The sequence below is a fragment of the Notolepis coatsorum genome (genome assembly GCF_963971535.1).
Source record: "Notolepis coatsorum genome assembly, chromosome: 2".
Classification (NCBI taxonomy): Eukaryota; Metazoa; Chordata; class Actinopteri; order Aulopiformes; family Paralepididae; genus Notolepis; species Notolepis coatsorum.
The window spans coordinates 50,807,181-50,824,948 of NC_140166.1; positions in this window are offsets into that span (position 1 = coordinate 50,807,181).

A 17,768-nucleotide genomic window follows, 5' to 3' on the forward strand; every position below is an offset into this window, starting at 1 on the left:
TCGTTATATATCGTATTTGCTTATCGCGTCCCGCTCTGAGCCTTATGAGATACCCCTTATCTCCTACATACCTAATGTATCCTCAACGAACAAACTACATGCACCCACACCTGACATGGGGCCCCGCCCCTATGGAGGCGTAGCCTACATAACCATGACTCTGGTCACCAAACACCCTTCCTCTATTTTCGTTCCAGCGTACTGGCTGCGTGCACCATACGTAAACTAGCAGGATGAAAAGATTAAGGAAGATTCGTAATGTTGAAGGCTTACCGGAGGATTGTTTTCCCTGGATTCTCCGGAGCTTGTTTCGGCGACACATGAGACCTGTGCTGATGGTTCCTCGGCTGACGACGACGGATCGAGGGGCAGCGTGCAAGGTTTGACTAGCTGGTCGGCTTGTACAAAGGTGAGGTCTGTGTCAGTAGGCATCAATGTCGGTGTTGGTCGTGCTGTGGAGTATGTTTCGGCACCAGGGCCGGGGCGGCTTGGCGATCGTTCCACTGCAGTGGACGATGTCCTGGTGATCCTGGAACATGCTGTTAACGCTAATACTGCTACTGCTAATTCTGCTAACGCTGATGTTGACGCTGGAATGTCTAATAATCCCCGCCGTGGGATACCGCTTTTCCCTCCTCTTACCAGCTTCATTGATGAAGGTCAGTCGGTGGTGGATGTGGGGGGGTTCGCTGAGCTCTATTTACCTTTTTTACGGGTGGAGGGGCTAACAACGGGGTGCATGCCGGGGGTACCTTGGCTAAGAAGCCAGGTAGCTTCTTTTCTGTGCCCAGGCGGGGATGAATGACGTTCCGCCCAGCCGATGCTTGATAGCATATCGGCTCGGATGGTGGCAGTATGGACTGATGAGTGGTATACTGCTGCAGGATGGCATTTAGCGGCGGCCAGTGTTATGGCTCAGCTGGCTACTTTCCTATCCACAATGGCGTCGGGTAGTAGGACTTTGGGGCCAACCGGCATTGTAAACGTGATTCATGTTTGTGGTGTTATAGAGATCTTGACTCAGTCGCAAGCTATAACTGCGGGGAGGATTAGGATGCTATCGACTTTGGTTGTTAGGCATGTTTGGTTGGAGCAGTCTCCTCTTGGGGAAGAGGATAGGTTTTCTCTCCTCACGACTCCTTTTTCCACAGATAGTCTTTTTGGGCGTTCTGTGGAGGCGCAGGCGGTTGTTGATCTGGGTCCTACACCGCCTCACGCTGTGCAGCCAGAGGTGGGAGCACGGTCTCGTCAACGACTGTGGCGAGATCCTCGACAGGCGGCCATGTTTCCCCCGCCAGTGGTTCCCTGGTTGGAGAGTCAACAGGGTATCGCGAGGCCGACAGCCTTGGCGGCCGAGGGATCGGCCATTTTGGGTGAATTCGAGTTTGGTAAAACAAGCCGTCGCCATTTTGCCACGAGCAGCCCGCTCCCCGTTCAATCCTCTCTCTGTTACCCCCAGAAGCAGGGCTCTGATCGTTCTCCTTTGGCTGCGGGCCGCGAACCTTCATTGAAGCGTATGCGGCCCCATTCATCACTTCTCATGGGGGCAGGGGCTGACACCCAGTTGATGGCTGAGCCTGGGTCTGTCCGTGAGAATGTTCTGTCGTCGCGTGGTTCCTACACCGCAGGTTGTGGGTGGGAGGAACCTGGTGTTACAGCTGTCACTAGCTCCAGTGGTCAGCAGAGGGACTCGTTGCCTCTTCTGTTGAATGCTCAGCAGGGGTTGCCCCGGCCTCACCTTCACCAGGCGGGGTATCACGCTGTTGCCTCCCACTCCCGTCAAACCGGCAGTGGTCTGCAAAGGAGAGGTGAGCGTGATTTGAGTGGTAGCAATATCACTGCAGGGCTTCGGCGTGTAGGAGCCCATGGGGTCCTCATGCCTTGCGTGTCTAGCTGCGGAACAACTCCTCAGCATGCGCTGGAGGGGTGTTCAGGGGGCGAGTGTGTGTCCACAAGTTTGATGACAGCTCCTCCCGTATCAAACCGGCCCTTTCTGTCGGGGTCCCCCCTTGGGTGCTTTGCACGACGGGGGGGACCGGGCCAACTATCTACTGTTCCTTGCGGCCCAGCGTCAGTTGACGGCGCGGGCGCTGTGGGATTATATTCACATATGGCGACGGGAATGCCCTTTGAATTGGTGGATGCGGAGAATGTTAGAGGCGGGGCTGGTTTTGCAGTTCGCCCAGTCCCATCCTCCGTTCTCGGGTTTGGTGCCGACCCTATTGTTAGGGTCAGACGCAGTGACAGCCCTGGCCGACGAGATCCAATCTCTGTTGGCGAAGCAGGCCGTTGTTGTGGTCCCGAGAGAGGACGCAATGTCAGGCGTCTACTCCCGTTATTTTCTGGTACCCAAGAAAACATGGGGGGTCAGACCTATACTGGATCTGTCCGCGTTCAATCGGTTGATTGTAGCGAGACCATTCAGGATGTTGACCGTCCCACTCCTTCTGCTTGCTGTCAGGAGGGGGGACTGGTTCACCTCCATAGACCTGAAGGATGCGTATTTTCACATTCCCATTTTCCCTCCTCACAGGAAGTTCCTATGGTTCCTGTTTCAGGGCGTAGCGTACGAGTACCACAGAATGCCGTTCGGTTATTCTCTGGCTCCCCGCACATTCACCAAGTGCGTGGCGGCTGCTCTGGGGCCATTACGTCGTCGGGGGATACGAGTCCTGTTCTATCTCGACGACATTCTACTCCTCAGCCGTTCAGAGGAGGTGGCCAGGTCTCATACTCGGCTGGTGGTGGAATTCCTCACCAGCCTGGGTTTTGCTGTGAATTGGGAGAAGAGTACCCCTCTTCCCAGTCAACAGGTGGAGTACTTGGGCTTTACATTGAGGTCGAGGCCCATGATTGCGACCCTCTCGGAGCAGCGTCGGGGGGTTCTCCGTCACACGCTCGGGGGTTTCCGTCTGGGAGGGACGGTTACGGCGCTGCAGGTGATGCGTCTGCTGGGCCTTATGTCGGCTGCTCACACGGTGGTTCCTCTTGGCCTCCTCTTTATGAGGAGGATACAGAGGTGGTTTCTCTTTTTGAGAATAGATCCGGTGAGGGACAAAAAGAAACGGTTTGACGGTTCCTTTGTCGATATGGGGAGATCTCGCCCACTGGAGGAGGCTGGGTACCCTCACCATTGGGGTCCCCATGGGCAGCAGGGGCTCACACGTCACGGTCTTCACCGACGCCTCTCTCACGGGTTGGGGAGGGACGTGTCGGACCCATGCAGTGGGGGGCAGCTGGACAGGTCATGCTGGCTCGGCTGCCCTGCATATCAATGTGTTGGAGTTGAAGGCGGTCTTCCTGGTCCTGAAACGGTTCGACCACCTGGTGGTAGGCAAACACGTTTTGGTCAGGACAGACAGTATGACGGCGGCGGCGTATATCAACAGGCAGGGTGGGACTCGTTCTGCCCGCCTGCTCCGGGCGGCGCGCGATCTGTGGCTGTGGGCATCCCGCAGACTGCTCGGTCTGAGGGCGCTCCACATTCCTGGTACGGAGAATGTGGGGGCGGATATAATGTCTCGGGGCGGTCCTCGTCACGACGAGTGGGAACTCCGCCCCGACATAGTCAGACAGATCTGGGATCGGTTCGGGGAGGCCTCGGTGGATCTGTTTGCGTGCCGACGCTCTCACAAGTGCCCCTTGTGGTTCTCGCTCAGTCGGGCAGATCATCCCCCCTTGGGGGTGGATGCTTTCTCGACCTTTCCGTGGCCGCCCGGTCTTCTGTACGCCTTCCCTCCTGTACAGCTGTTGAGTCAGCTGTTGGAGCGTATACGGAGGGAGCGCAGGACGGTGATCCTGGTCGCACCAGACCGGGGCACGTCAGTGTGGTTCCCGGTCTTAATCCAGCTTCTGGTCGCTCCTCCTTGGGTCATTCCGTGGTCAGCGACGGCCCTCTCACAGCGCAACGGATTGTTGTTCCAGCCTCCGGTGTTGGGTCAACGCCTGGTGGTGTGGGTGGTGGGAGGGTGAGTCTGGAGGGGATGGATCCCTCGGTGGTTGATACCATCCGGTGTGCGCATGCTCCCTGCACTGTCGCGGTTTACGCGGGCAGATGGCGTGCGTTCCAAGAGTGGTGTAAGGGGGGGGGCTGGGACCCAGTCTCCTGCCCCCTGGATGCTGTTCTGAGTTATCTCCAGTCTCTCCTTGGTAGACTGTCGGCTTCGACGGTGAGGGTATATGCGGCAGCTATATCCTCCTATCATGGGGGTTTTGAGGGGACTGTTTTGTTCAGCCACCCTCTTGTGAAGCGTTTCCTGCTTGGCGCTCAACGCGTTAAGCCGGTGCAACGCTCCTTGGCTCCGACTTGGGATCTTCAATTGGTCCTCGGTCGGTTGTCCTTGGCCCCGTTTGAGCCACTCGAGCAGGCGCCGTTGGGACAGCTGTCCTTCAAGACCGCGTTCCTACTGGCTGTCACTTCCGCTAAACGCGTAGGTGAGCTCTGTGCTCTCTCGGTACGTCCAGAGTGCCTGTCTTTTTGGACCGATTGCGGTGCCACTCTGCGACCTAATCCTGCTTTCGTGCCTAAGAATATCCGGAGTTCCTTCCGCTCCCGGGATATTGTGGTTCAGGCGTTTCGTCCTCCTCCTCACACTAGTGAGTTAAATGCGGGCCTTCACCTGTCATGTCCAGTCCGTGCTTTGGGGATTTACCTCAGCCGTACTCAGGACTTCAGGGTTACCGACCAGCTTTTTGTCTGTTACGGTGGGGCTCGTGCTGGTGTCCCATTGGTTGTGCGAGGGCATTACCCTCTGCTACACGTTGGCTGGGCAGGATCCCCCTGGGGGCGTCAGGGCGCACTCCACTCGTGGGGTGGCTGCTTCTGCCGCTCTCCTGGGTGGGGCCTCGGTGGAGGACATCTGTGCTGCAGCTTCATGGTCCTCCCCGGGTCCCTTTGTAAGGTTTTACCTCATGGACATGACCGGGGGTTCTGTCTCCCAGGCGGTTCTGGGGTCTGTGGCCTTTCCTGCCTCCCGTCCTTTGGTCGGGTAGCAGGAGTGTATGGGTATGGGCCACAGTGTGTTGAGTCACACGTGGTTCCGCCTGTACGGTGTGTTCAAGGGGTTCTGGTTCCCTCTTGTTCGCATTCAGGTGGAGTTGACTGCGCCCCCCCTTCGTTAGGGAGGATGGGGTGACAGGGCTCCCCGCACCCCTTGATGTGGGCTTACGGGTCCTCAGGGGGTACATCTGTCGGGTCTCGCGTCCGCTCTAACCCATATCTCATAAGGCTCAGAGCGGGACGCGATAAGCAAATACGATATATAACGATAGGTTATGTATATAACCTAGTTATATTAGTATTGGCTGAGCGTCCCGCTCTGTGCGGCCCTGAGTTCCCTCTTGAGGAATCTTTTCCTGGAACGAGATTTGGCGAGGAAGGGTGTTTGGTGACCAGAGTCATGGTTATGTAGGCTACGCCTCCATAGGGGCGGGGCCCCATGTCAGGTGTGGATGCATGTAGTTTGTTCGTTGAGGATACATTAGGTATGTAGGAGATAAGGGGTATCTCATAAGGCTCAGAGCGGGACGCTCAGCCAATACTAATATAACTAGGTTATATACATAACCAATCGTTAAGTACCAGTGATTAATGCATGACGCACGGACAGACAGACCACATCCAGTGTAAAGCCCTCGGTTGTAGTCTTTCCACAGTATTGAGACCGGACAATCTAACAATAATTACCTCATTTACAAGTTTTATTTAAGTTTGCAAATAAGGGCAAATAAGGGAATACATTAATGACATTTCAAATCAGTAAAAAAAAAACAAGATTTCCATTTTTTCGATTTTCTGAAGTGGCAGACATTTTTTCGTTTCCTGACACTTGTAATTCCCCGGATCAAATCGGGGTTTGGTCGCGTCGAGTCACATACAGTATATCCTTTGCTATTTTAAGCTTGTTCTGGAAGAAATTACTGTGAGTGTCAACCTTTAGTAAAGTCCTGTTGTAACTGAGGGGTACAATTCCCTGACTGTATTGATAAGTATGGTATCATTAAACCACTACCGCTTTATGTACTTTAATTACTGGCCATACAGTACACGATATCTAAGTATGATGAACACTTTCCCACATATGAAATCAGGTCCACACAAAGGTAATAGTCAAATATTTAATATATAGCAAAAGGTACATATAATAGTTACTTATTACATTTATGATTTGAATGCACTTGTAAGGCAAATTAGTATTCGTAGGCAAATCAACACTGAATGTCCAATCTCTGGTTACGCAGGAAGCAAGTATACAACCTGGCTCTTAGGGAATTATAACGATGGCACTTAATGATTATAGCGGGATATACTGTAAAGGGGTCCTGCCGGTTGTAAGCCAGTAGGGGGGGTAGGAGAGCCGTCGGCTGTATCCCGTCTGGTCAACGATTTCTAGGGAGAATTCAGGTACAGAACACAGTGCCCGTAGAATCTTGATCCACAGATGAATACACTTGGGCTCTCTTGTAGACGATAGCTGTAGCTGTAGCTGTAGGTCCACAACGAAGAAGAAGCGAGGCGACCTCAGTCTGGTCTGAGCGCCGTCTCACCTTGGCTCCTCTCGGGGTAAATCCAACACTCACCGGTGTTGGCGATTATCCGCTCCACAAATCAAAGCACCAAAGCAAATAGATATTCCATGCCGTATAGGGCTCAGCAGTCGTCGGGGTAGGTAATCCAATGTGCAGGTCCACTCGGTCCTCGCCTAGAACTCCTCGGATGAAAGCACCACGTGTGGTCTGCCCAACCTGGTTAAGACTCTAGATAACACGAAGAAGCGATGGGGGTGCTGCTCACTTTAGAACTCTAACCGCACGATGCACCATACATAATAGACTATTATTACTTAATAGAAATACGGTGCCAAACTCTGGCAATTCAGCTATTAATTCACACGAGGTCTCACTGCTATTCTAAGGCCAAACAGGCCATACTACACCGCACGCGGCATCGTGGGGTGAGGCTTCACGTCTTGTTACTTAGTTGGGTAGAAGGGTAAAGGACTAAGAGGAATTCTACATTTCTTGCGCCATATTTATATGCACAGTGGACAAGTAGTGCCGCTCTGCTTTCGGTAGCCGTATTCCTGCGCGGAGCTGGGGCTAGTAAGGGCATGTCTCGTCGGTACCTTTGAACTTGAACGCCAGGGGCTGGTCCCTGGCGCCTGGTCCTTTTGTCCAATAAGAAATCAAATCAAATCAAATCAAATTTATTTATAGGGCCCGACAACACACGTTAATGTCCCCATGGGCCGTACAGGTCTTCTTTAAACAAGTCAAGAAGACAACATAACAATAAGTCAAGAACAGAACAAGAACACCATAGGGTCCAAACATTTTTTAGATGAATGCAAATAAATGAAAGAATGCAAGCACTCCCAGACATACCCCACGCGAAGGTAAGGAAAAACTCACTAAAACCTAACAATAGGGAAAAAAAGCTCCACAGGCAATGTGGAGGAGAGAAACCTTAGAAGGGCCGTTCAAGGGGGGATCTCCCTTCTTAGATGTCGGTGATAGTAGTGTTGCAGACGGACAGTTGGTAAGCATGCACTCATGTGTGTGGTGAGACACAGATGAGTGCATGCAATAGCAACTGTACATTTTGAAAAATTAAAGATAGAGCTAATAGCGATAGCAACTGAACATTTTGAAAGATTAAAGATAGAGTTGATAGCGGATCTATTTGAGGCACAGGGGCGGCGCAAGAGGGTCACGTCCTCCCCGTCTTAGTCACGGGACATTCAACACTCCGGTCGTTGCTCAGGGACAGCCGGAGACAGGGGGAAGGGGGGTGGCGCAGAGAGGGTCGCGAACTCCCGACATCATCGCGGGACATCCGGCACTCCGGTCACCACTACGAGACCTCCGAAGACAGGGGGGCACGCAGAGGGGGTCGCAATCTCCCGGCCTTCGTCACGGGACGTCCAACACTCCGGTCAACACTCCAGGACAGCAAGTCATAGGAAGACAGGGAGACGGGACAGGCGTTAGACAGCTCATGAGATTGTAGTAGGCGGACATAGCAATAGATACAAGTGGTAGGCATATATGTGAATGGAGTAGATATATGAAGTAAGCGTATTATGTGAATAGAATAGAAGTACTTAACCCAGCAATGAAACCGCGTTGACTGTTAATCTGTTAACAGTCTGTTAATCAGTTGACAGGACCACGGACAGACGGCGGTGAATAACTGATCCAATGCCTCGGAGGTGCATGTAGAGCAGTCACTACAAGCTTGGCCAAGACCCCGAGGCATCCATCACCTTGGTCAGCGCCAGGAGACGGGTACTCAGAGAGAAGGGGGAGGGAGGGGGGGGGGGGGGGGGGAGAGGGGGGGGGGAGGGGGGGGGGGGAAGAGTTAGAGAGTTCCCATGTTTGTGGTGCTGCAAAGGAGCAGACATGTAGTACCCTGTAGTGCCATGTAGTACCCCGTAGTGCCATGTAGTACCCTATAGTACCCCATAGTGCCATGTAGTACCCCGTAGTATCCTGTAGTACCCTGTAGTGCCATGTAGTACCCTGTGGTGCCATGTAGAGCTATGTAAGCCATGTAGTACCCTGTAATGCCATGCAGTACCAAGTAGTACTCTGTGGTACCATGTAGTACCCTGTACCCTAACTAAACTACCCTATAGTAAACTACCCAGTGGTACCATGTAGTACCCTGTACCATAACTAAACTACACAGATTAATCTAAAGGTCAGTCCCCGACCAGGTGAGATCAAGGTAGGTTGAAGGAGAGAGAGAAAAGATGAGTCTTAAGCAGGGATTTAAAAGCTTCGACAGAGCAGGCGCCCCTGATGACGGCAGGTAATTTGTTCCACAGGTAGGGAGCGCGGTAGACAAAGGCTCTGTGGCCGGCGGATTTCTTTTTAACCCTAGGGGTCGATAGAAGCCCCGCATTTTGTGAGCGCAGAGCACGAGCGGGCGAGTATCGGGAGATGAGATCAGATAGATAGAGCGGTGCAAGCCCATTTAAAATTTTGTAGGTGAGGAGTAGCACTTTAAAGTCAGAGCGGGCTTGGATAGGAAGCCAATGTAGGGCGGACAGAACTGGTGTGATGTGATCAAATTTTCTAGTTCTAGTTAGTATCCGTGCAGCCGCATTTTGCACGAGTTGAAGATTTTTGATGCTTGAATTAGGTAAGCCTGAAAAAAGTGCATTACAGTAGTCCAGACGTGATGAGACAAAAGCATGAATCAGGGTTTCAGCATCAGCCAGAGTTAAAATGGGGCGTATTTTTGCGATATTACGAAGGTGGAAGAATGCAATTTTGGTGACATTTTTTATATGTGCATTAAATGAGAGGGAGGAATCAAAAATGACTCAGAGGTTTTTTATGGTGGAGCTCTGGGATACATGACAGGTATCAAAGTTGAGGGAGATGTCCTGAAACAGGCCTCTGTGGTTTGGGGGGCCAACAATTAACATCTCAGTTTTATCTGCATTAAGGAGTAGAAAGTTTTGCGACATCCATTTTTTGACGGCAAGCAAGCAGGCCTCAAGGTTTTGTAGTTGGGAGGAATCATTTGGCTTAATAGGTATATATAATTGGGTGTCATCAGCGTAAAAATGAAAGTTTATGCCAAATTTGCGTATGATATCGCCGAGGGGTAGCATGTAAATCGAAAATAGCAAAGGGCCCAGGACAGAGCCTTGTGGGACACCACATTGCACTGGGAGGGTCTCAGATGTTAAATCATTATAGACCACGCAGTGTGTTCTATCAGTTAAATAGGATTTAAACCAAGCTAGTGCGAGACCCCGAATGCCAACATGGTTCTCAAGCCGACCTAGAAGAATCGAGTGATCGATAGTGTCAAAGGCTGCACTGAGATCAAGCAATAAGAGCACAGAGGTGAGGTTTGAGTCAAGAGAGAGCAGTAAGTCATTTGTGACTTTGGTAACCGCCGTTTCGGTGGAGTGTAAGGCTCTAAAGCCAGATTGAAATGATTCATTAAGATTATTGTTTGATAAATGGTCAGTAAGTTGCGTTGCGACGATCCGTTCTAATACTTTGGATAGGAATGGGAGATTGGAGATAGGTCTGTAATTTTTCAAGATTAGAGGGTCGAGGTTCGGTTTTTTAAGTAATGGTTTAATGACGGCTGATTTAAAGGCCAGGGGCACCACGCCAGTAGACAAAGAGGTGTTGAAGATATTGAGTAGGGCAGGGCCTAGAGTTGGGAAGAGTTTTTTGATGAGAGTTGCTGGGAGAGGGTCAAACAGACAGGTTGAAGGTTTAGCCGCGCCAACCAGTTTAGAGAGGGCACTAAGTGAGACGTTTTCAAGGCAGCATAGCGTATGACTGGAATCAAAGTCAGGGGGAATGCCCGTCAAAGGTTGGGAGGGACTCTGATTGTTGAGTAAAGCAACAATTTCATCTCTAATGAGGTCAATTTTCTTGGTAAAAAATGTCATGAATTCGTTAGCCGAGAACGCATGGTTTAGGGCACTTGGTTGTTTCTGCGTAAGTTTTGCAACTGTGTCAAACAGAAACTTTGAGTTGTTTTTGTTTTCATTTATGAGCCTGGAAAAATAAGAGGTTTTGGCAAGTGAGAGTGCCTTTTTGTAGTTACGTAAACTATCATTCCAGGCGAGGCGGAATACTTCGAGTTTGGTCGAACGCCATTTATGTTCAAGTTTGCGACAAGCCTTTTTAAAGGAGCGCGTTTCCTCCGTAAACCAGGGAGTTAGTTTTTGCGGAGCACGTTTCATTTTAGGTTTAAGGGGAGCGACAATGTCGAGGGTGCTACGAAGGGCGGCATTAAGTTTGTCTGTAAAGAGATCAAGGGGGCCAGAGTAAGAGAGGAAGGGAGAGAGGGTGTCTGGTAGGCAGTTAACTAGAATTGGGACAGTTGAGGCGTTAATACGACGGCTCATGTAGGATTCTACACTGTCTGGGCGAGAAACCGTCAGATCGGGATAGAATGTTGCTTGCGTGGGGCTATTCTTGAGCGAGCCAGGATGAAAGCAGTATGTATTTCTCCTCCCTCCTCTCGGGCACGCAAGTAAGCCACCGAACCGTAGGCTACTTCGGAGGCGTCGCTGAATACGTGGAGGTCGATCTTGCATGTCTCTGGCCTCACTGTGGGTGGGAAGTAGCTGCGGCGTATATTAACACCTGGGAGTGAGCGGAGTTCCGTCTCCCACTCTCTCCATGTGGATGCAAGGTGTTCGGGTATGGGATCGTCCCAGCCCTGGTCTTTGTCCCATAGCGCTCTTACAATCATCTTTGCCCTGGTGGTGTAAGGTAGAATACATCCCAACGGGTCATATTGTCTGGCGAGTGTTCTGTATACACTCCGTCTGGTGGTCGGTATTGCCGTCGACCTTCCCTGCTCCTTGATCAGGGGTTTGTGTCTATAATGGAGCGAGTCTGTTTTGAAGCGCCAGACTAGTCCTAGTGTCATTTCTTGGGCTTCTCCTGGGATGGTCGCCATCCAGGTGTCGCTGCTCGCGGCCTTGTCCTCGGGGGAGAGGCTGGTCAGTACTTGCGGGTCGCTGCTGGCCCACTGCCTGAGATCAAAGCCGCCTTTGATCAGGGAGGCGCGGAGCTTGAGTAAGAGAGCCTCGGCTTCTTCTGGCGTCGAGACGCTTTGTAAACAGTTGTCCACGTAGAAACTATTTGTCACACTTTGTTGGACCTCTTCATCTGCTGCTGGGTCCTCTGCGACGTGCTTTTGCAGTGCAAACGTAGCACAGCATGGGCTGCATGTGGTTCCGAAAGGGAGGACTTCCCATTGATAGATGGCTGGGTGCTCATCTCCGATCCTCTCTCTCCATAGGAACCGCAGCAGGGGCTTGTCCTCCTCCACTAGTCTCACCTGCAGGAACATCCCTTTGATGTCGCCGCTGATAGCCACCTTGTCCTGGCGGAAGCGTAGTAGCACGCCTAGTAGGGAGGGGCCGAGTGTTGGGCCGGCCAAGAGTTCTTTATTCAGATTTTGTGATCCGATCTGGTAGCTGCAGTTAAACACAATGCGATCCTTGCCGTTGTGGTGGACCTTGTGGTGCGGCACGTACCATGATTCGGTCGTCTGATCGGCCTCTTTAATGTCAATTTTCTTTATGTGTCCCGCTGTGATTAATTTGTTAATCTCAGCGCGGTACACAGCTTCTTGAGCGGGGTCTTTGGCTAGGCGGCGCTCTGTGTTCAATAGATACCGCTCCGTCGCCTCTTTTGTAGCGCGAAAGGTGGGCATTCCCTCTCGCCTCAGGAGTGGAGTTGCGTATCTCATCACTCCGTTGACGTTGACTCTCTTTGTCCCGTGCTCGAGGAGGGCTATAGCGTAGGTATCTTCCTTAGAACGAATGTCTTTCTTTTCGTTCTTAAAGGGCATTGTCTCTAGTGTCCATAGCCTCTCGACATGCTGCAGGAGTGTGGTGTCTCCTTCTGTCGCTCTGGAGTGGAGGCAGCTAGTGGCTGCTGTTCGGTTAAGAGACTTGGCGAGGGGGCCTTGTAATGTCCATCCTAGGCGGGTCTCGACTGCTGCAGGACAACCTCTGGGTCCTGTATGGACCCGGTCTATCGGGACTATGAGGTCTGCATGGTCGGAGCCTATCAGCAGGGTCGGGGTGGCACCGTCTATGAGCGGGATGGGGAGTTGACGCAGGTGCACATATTTCTCCATCAGCTTGGCGATGGGGTAGGTGTACTGCGATAGTCCTATTTCTTGGCTGGTGAAAGCATTAGTAATCCTGTACCGTCTCTCGGGCTGCCCGCTTGCTGCGATAGTGAAGGAGACATTCTCGCCCTTTATCGTCTTTAGATCTCGTCTTATTGTCCGAATAGTCATCTGGTTCTCGCTCCCCCGTAGCCCCAGCTGGGCCGCAGCGGACGCGAGGAGAAGGGTCTTCTCTGACCCGTCATCAAGGACGGCGTAAGTGTCCATGATCTTATCTTGGTAACTCAGTGTTACACGGACCACCTTTAAGAGCACCTGGGCGCCGCTGCTGCTAGCGGGGTCAATGTACATAACACTTGCCTTTGTGCTGCTGGATGGTGCAGGCTTTCTTTTGTTACTGTCGTGTAGGACATCTAGATGGGCTCCGTCACACCGACTACACCTCTTCTTTAGGCGGCACTCGGCTGCCATGTGACTGCGCGCACATCGGTAACAGCGCCTGTTGGACTTTATCCAGTGACTCACTTCTTCAGCGGTCATCTTCTTGAACTGGTCACATTGTGACAACCAGTGTTCCTTCTCGCAGTACGGGCACACCATCTTCCACTTCTCTTTCATCGAGGGGGTACTGTGGTTCTTGCTGCTAGGTACTGATTCTGATTGGTGCATGACAGTCACCGATCTTCGGCCATCGTTTACTCTCCTAGGTCCCTCTCTGGAGCTGGGTGTGCTCCGCACGAACGTATCCAGCCGTAGGCTGCTGACTTCTCTCGCCAGGAAGTCGGCTAAGTCTAGGAGGGATGGCTCGGGACTGTTAGGATCACGGTGGTCTCTTTGCCGCCTGAAGCGCTCCTGTCGGGCGGGCGGCAGCTTCTCTAAAATCCTCTCGATGTTCGAGTTTGCGTATAGTTCGTGCATACCCTTTTCTCGTTGCGCCCCCAGCATCCCTACCAGGGATTGTACTTTTATAGACAGGTCGTCTAGTGAGCGATTGTCTGTTGCTGGGGGTAGGCGGTCAATATGCCTTATCTCCTGTATTACGTAATCCCATATACGTCCATATATCTGGTCCAGCGCTGCTAGAGCCGCGGTGTATGGGGTCGTAGAGGTGGCATAGGCCAGCGCTATGTTGTGCGCTCGGGGCACTTTCAGGTGCTTCAATAATATTGCATACTTGTGGCGTTCATCAGCGACATCCACCATCATTGTCTCTAAGCACATCCGGAGCTCCGTGTACTGTGCTCGATTCTCATGGGTGAAGTCTGGAAACGTCGGTGTGCCAATGTATGACGCCATGGATGGCTGGCACATCGGTGAGCGTTGGAAGAGAGGCCTCCTGGGCGAGTCTCTTCTTACGCCTCTCGGTGGGCTGGTACTGGCAGGGTACCATGGCCCGCTGGTCCAGGTGCTATTCCTCGGGACTGGTCGTGCGTCATGCTCACCCGTGAGTCGAGTCGGGGGTCTGTAGCGCAGAGCCGCGGGGGTATAGCCTGGGCTGTACTGGACCTCCTGGTCCTGTGGAGTAATGTGCTGCTGTCGGGCTTGACTCTCCTCTTCTCCCTCTTCTTCTTCTGCCAGGTCACCTAAATCCTGTAGTCGTCTATTTAGCCTCTCCGCGGTGTCCGCTGTTCCTTCCTTGTAGCTGGGTCTCACTTGGACCGGTCGGGGAATGAGTTCAGAGGGGGGTGTAGACTCTCTCTGGTGGTCGAGTTCAAGGTCGCCTGCTCGGTTAGGGGAGGGTGCCCTTGACGTGTGTCTTGACGAGGCTCTGGAACCCCTTGTGGAGGGAGGGGGTGTTGCCCTGGTGATCAGCTGCTCCATTAGCTGCGCTTGTAGTCTGTCGCGCTCGGCTTCGCGCTTGGTGAGATCTGCTTCTCTTTGGGCACCGGCAGCGGCGCGCTGGGCGTCGGCCCGGTCTCTTGCCATATTCTCTTCCGTCTGAAGGCGTCTCAGCTCCAGACGTATGTGCTCTTCTTCGCTCCGTTGCTGCGCTTGGAGTTGTTCGCGCTCGCTAAGCGTCTGTGCTTGGAGTCGATCGCGTTCACCCTGAAGTCGATCGCGTTCACCCTGAAGTCGATCGCGTTCGGTAGAGGCTGTCAGGCTGGCGAAGAACGCCTGTGACAGCATCCTCTCCGCCTCGCTGGGGGAAGACGCTTGTAGAGGTGAGCCGCTCCTGGCTGTACTCGTTGGGGATGCGTTCCCCTGCGGGGAGTCCTGGAGCTCTATCTCCTCGGCGCTCTCCTCGTCTTGTTCCGTGCAGAGTTCCGTCTCTGGAGGGTTGTCTTCCTCCCGGAGCTCTGGGGGGACTACTTCTTCGGTCTTGGCGGGGGGTAAAGTCGTGTCAGTTCCCTCCTGGTCCCCACCGTGAGCTTGGTCAGTTACATTAGAACCCACTAGGGCCTCTGTGGTCGGGGTATCCTGGTTGATAGGGTCGGACATAATTTTACTTTCTACTTTTACCGCGTTTACCGTTTGTAGAAGACTAGGTAGTATACTGGCAGCGTAGTCCTCTAAGTACTGAGGTGGCTGTCGTCTACGTTGCGGGCGTTCTACTTTAGGAGGACCGTTTCGTGGAGTGTTCATCATAGGCCATTTCAATATTAATACCACTATATTAATATTACACTGATTACCCTCCGGCTCGAAGGACCAATTGTAACTGAGGGGTACAATTCCCTGACTGTATTGATAAGTATGGTATCATTAAACCACTACCGCTTTATGTACTTTAATTACTGGCCATACAGTACACGATATCTAAGTATGATGAACACTTTCCCACATATGAAATCAGGTCCACACAAAGGTAATAGTCAAATATTTAAAGGATAACTCCACTTTTTTTTTAAATTAGCTTATTTAACATCTTCCCTGGAGTTAGACCAGAAGATGCATACCTTTTTTGTCTCTGTGCGTGCATTTTAGCTTTGGGAATAGACGCTCCGTTAGCATAGCTTAGCTTCATCACTGGAAGTGGGGGAGGACAGTAGCCTTACAGTGCCTTACAGTGTATTGCAAGGTCTGACATTGACCAAACTTGATATGCATGACCTTGGTGGGCTCTAGGTCAACTCCTGAAAAGGGGGTCAATGTCAGACCTTGCAATCAAAAGTTAGGGGGCTAATAACCCTTGCCATAATTTCAGTGCGCCCCTAACTTTTGATTGCAAGGTCTGACATTGACCCCCTTTTCAGGAGTTGACCTAGAGCCCACCAAGGTCATGCATATCAAGTTTGATCAATGTCAGACCTTGCAATACACTGTAAGGCACTGTAAGGCTACTGTCCTCCCCCACTTCCAGTGATGAAGCTAAGCTATGCTAACGGAGCGTCTATTCCCAAAGCTAAAATGCACGCACAGAGACAAAAAAGGTATGCATCTTCTTGTCTAACTCCAGGGAAGATGTTAAATAAGCTCATTTAAAAAAAAAGTGGAGTTATCCTTTAATATAACAAAAGGTACATATAATAGTTACTTATTACATTTATGATTTGAATGCACTTGTAAGGCAAATGAATATTCGTAGGCAAATCAACACTGAATGTCCAATCTCTGGTTACGCAGGAAGCAAGTATACAACCTGGCTCTTAGGGAATTATAACGATGGCACTTAATGATTATAGCGGGATATACTGTAAAGGGGTCCTGCCGGTTGTAAGCCAGTAGGGGGGGTAGGAGAGCCGTCGGCTGTATCCCGTCTGGTCAACGATTTCTAGGGAGAATTCAGGTACAGAACACAGTGCCCGTAGAATCTTGATCCACAGATGAATACACTTGGGCTCTCTTGTAGACGATAGCTGTAGCTGTAGCTGTAGGTCCACAACGAAGAAGAAGCGAGGCGACCTCAGTCTGGTCTGAGCGCCGTCTCACCTTGGCTCCTCTCGGGGTAAATCCAACACTCACCGGTGTTGGCGATTATCCGCTCCACAAATCAAAGCACCAAAGCAAATAGATATTCCATGCCGTATAGGGCTCAGCAGTCGTCGGGGTAGGTAATCCAATGTGCAGGTCCACTCGGTCCTCGCCTAGAACTCCTCGGATGAAAGCACCACGTGTGGTCTGCCCAACCTGGTTAAGACTCTAGATAACACGAAGAAGCGATGGGGGTGCTGCTCACTTTAGAACTCTAACCGCACGATGCACCATACATAATAGACTATTATTACTTAATAGAAATACGGTGCCAAACTCTGGCAATTCAGCTATTAATTCGCACGAGGTCTCACTGCTATTCTAAGGCCAAACAGGCCATACTACACCGCACGCGGCATCGTGGGGTGAGGCTTCACGTCTTGTTACTTAGTTGGGTAGAAGGGTAAAGGACTAAGAGGAATTCTACATTTCTTGCGCCATATTTATATGCACAGTGGACAAGTAGTGCCGCTCTGCTTTCGGTAGCCGTATTCCTGCGCGGAGCTGGGGCTAGTAAGGGCATGTCTCGTCGGTACCTTTGAACTTGAACGCCAGGGGCTGGTCCCTGGCGCCTGGTCCTTTTGTCCAATAAGAGAATGAACTATTATGGGCTGTAGTAGAATAAAGGGATATTCCGTGTATATGTACAAGGAATATACAAGGGATATCAAACGATATACAAATACTATTCAATATATATCCATAAATAAATATATATATTCGGTTTAATCTGATCCTTCACAACACCTGTCTTTAGTTATCCTAAATAAATCTTATACAATTGATATCTTAATTATAACTTATTAACCTTAGTTGTATAGTGCATAATGAAACGTTTGTCAATCTGTATTGTTCTAGAGAAAGAATGGGCATTCATTCAAGTCAAAGTTAATTTATCATGGATGATTCCATCATTCCAAGCTGTTGGAACGCTTCCCCCGGTCCTGTTGGACCTTCACAACTCCCCTTCAGAACTCCTGTCAATAACAATTCACCACTATACACTACAACACTTTCACCTGGTGGGCTGATCCAGATGTGGCAGATCTGGGATCAGCTCACTCACTTGTTGAATATTATTTGCCTCCACTTATGTGTTGTTTATTCATTGTCTTTGTTGTCTGTATTATTTCCACTGTGTTAGACTTGTGTCCCTACTGTCTAAATGTGTTTTAGTCTTGTATGTCTCTGTTTGTACATTCACTATAGTAATTCCCCTGTGTGT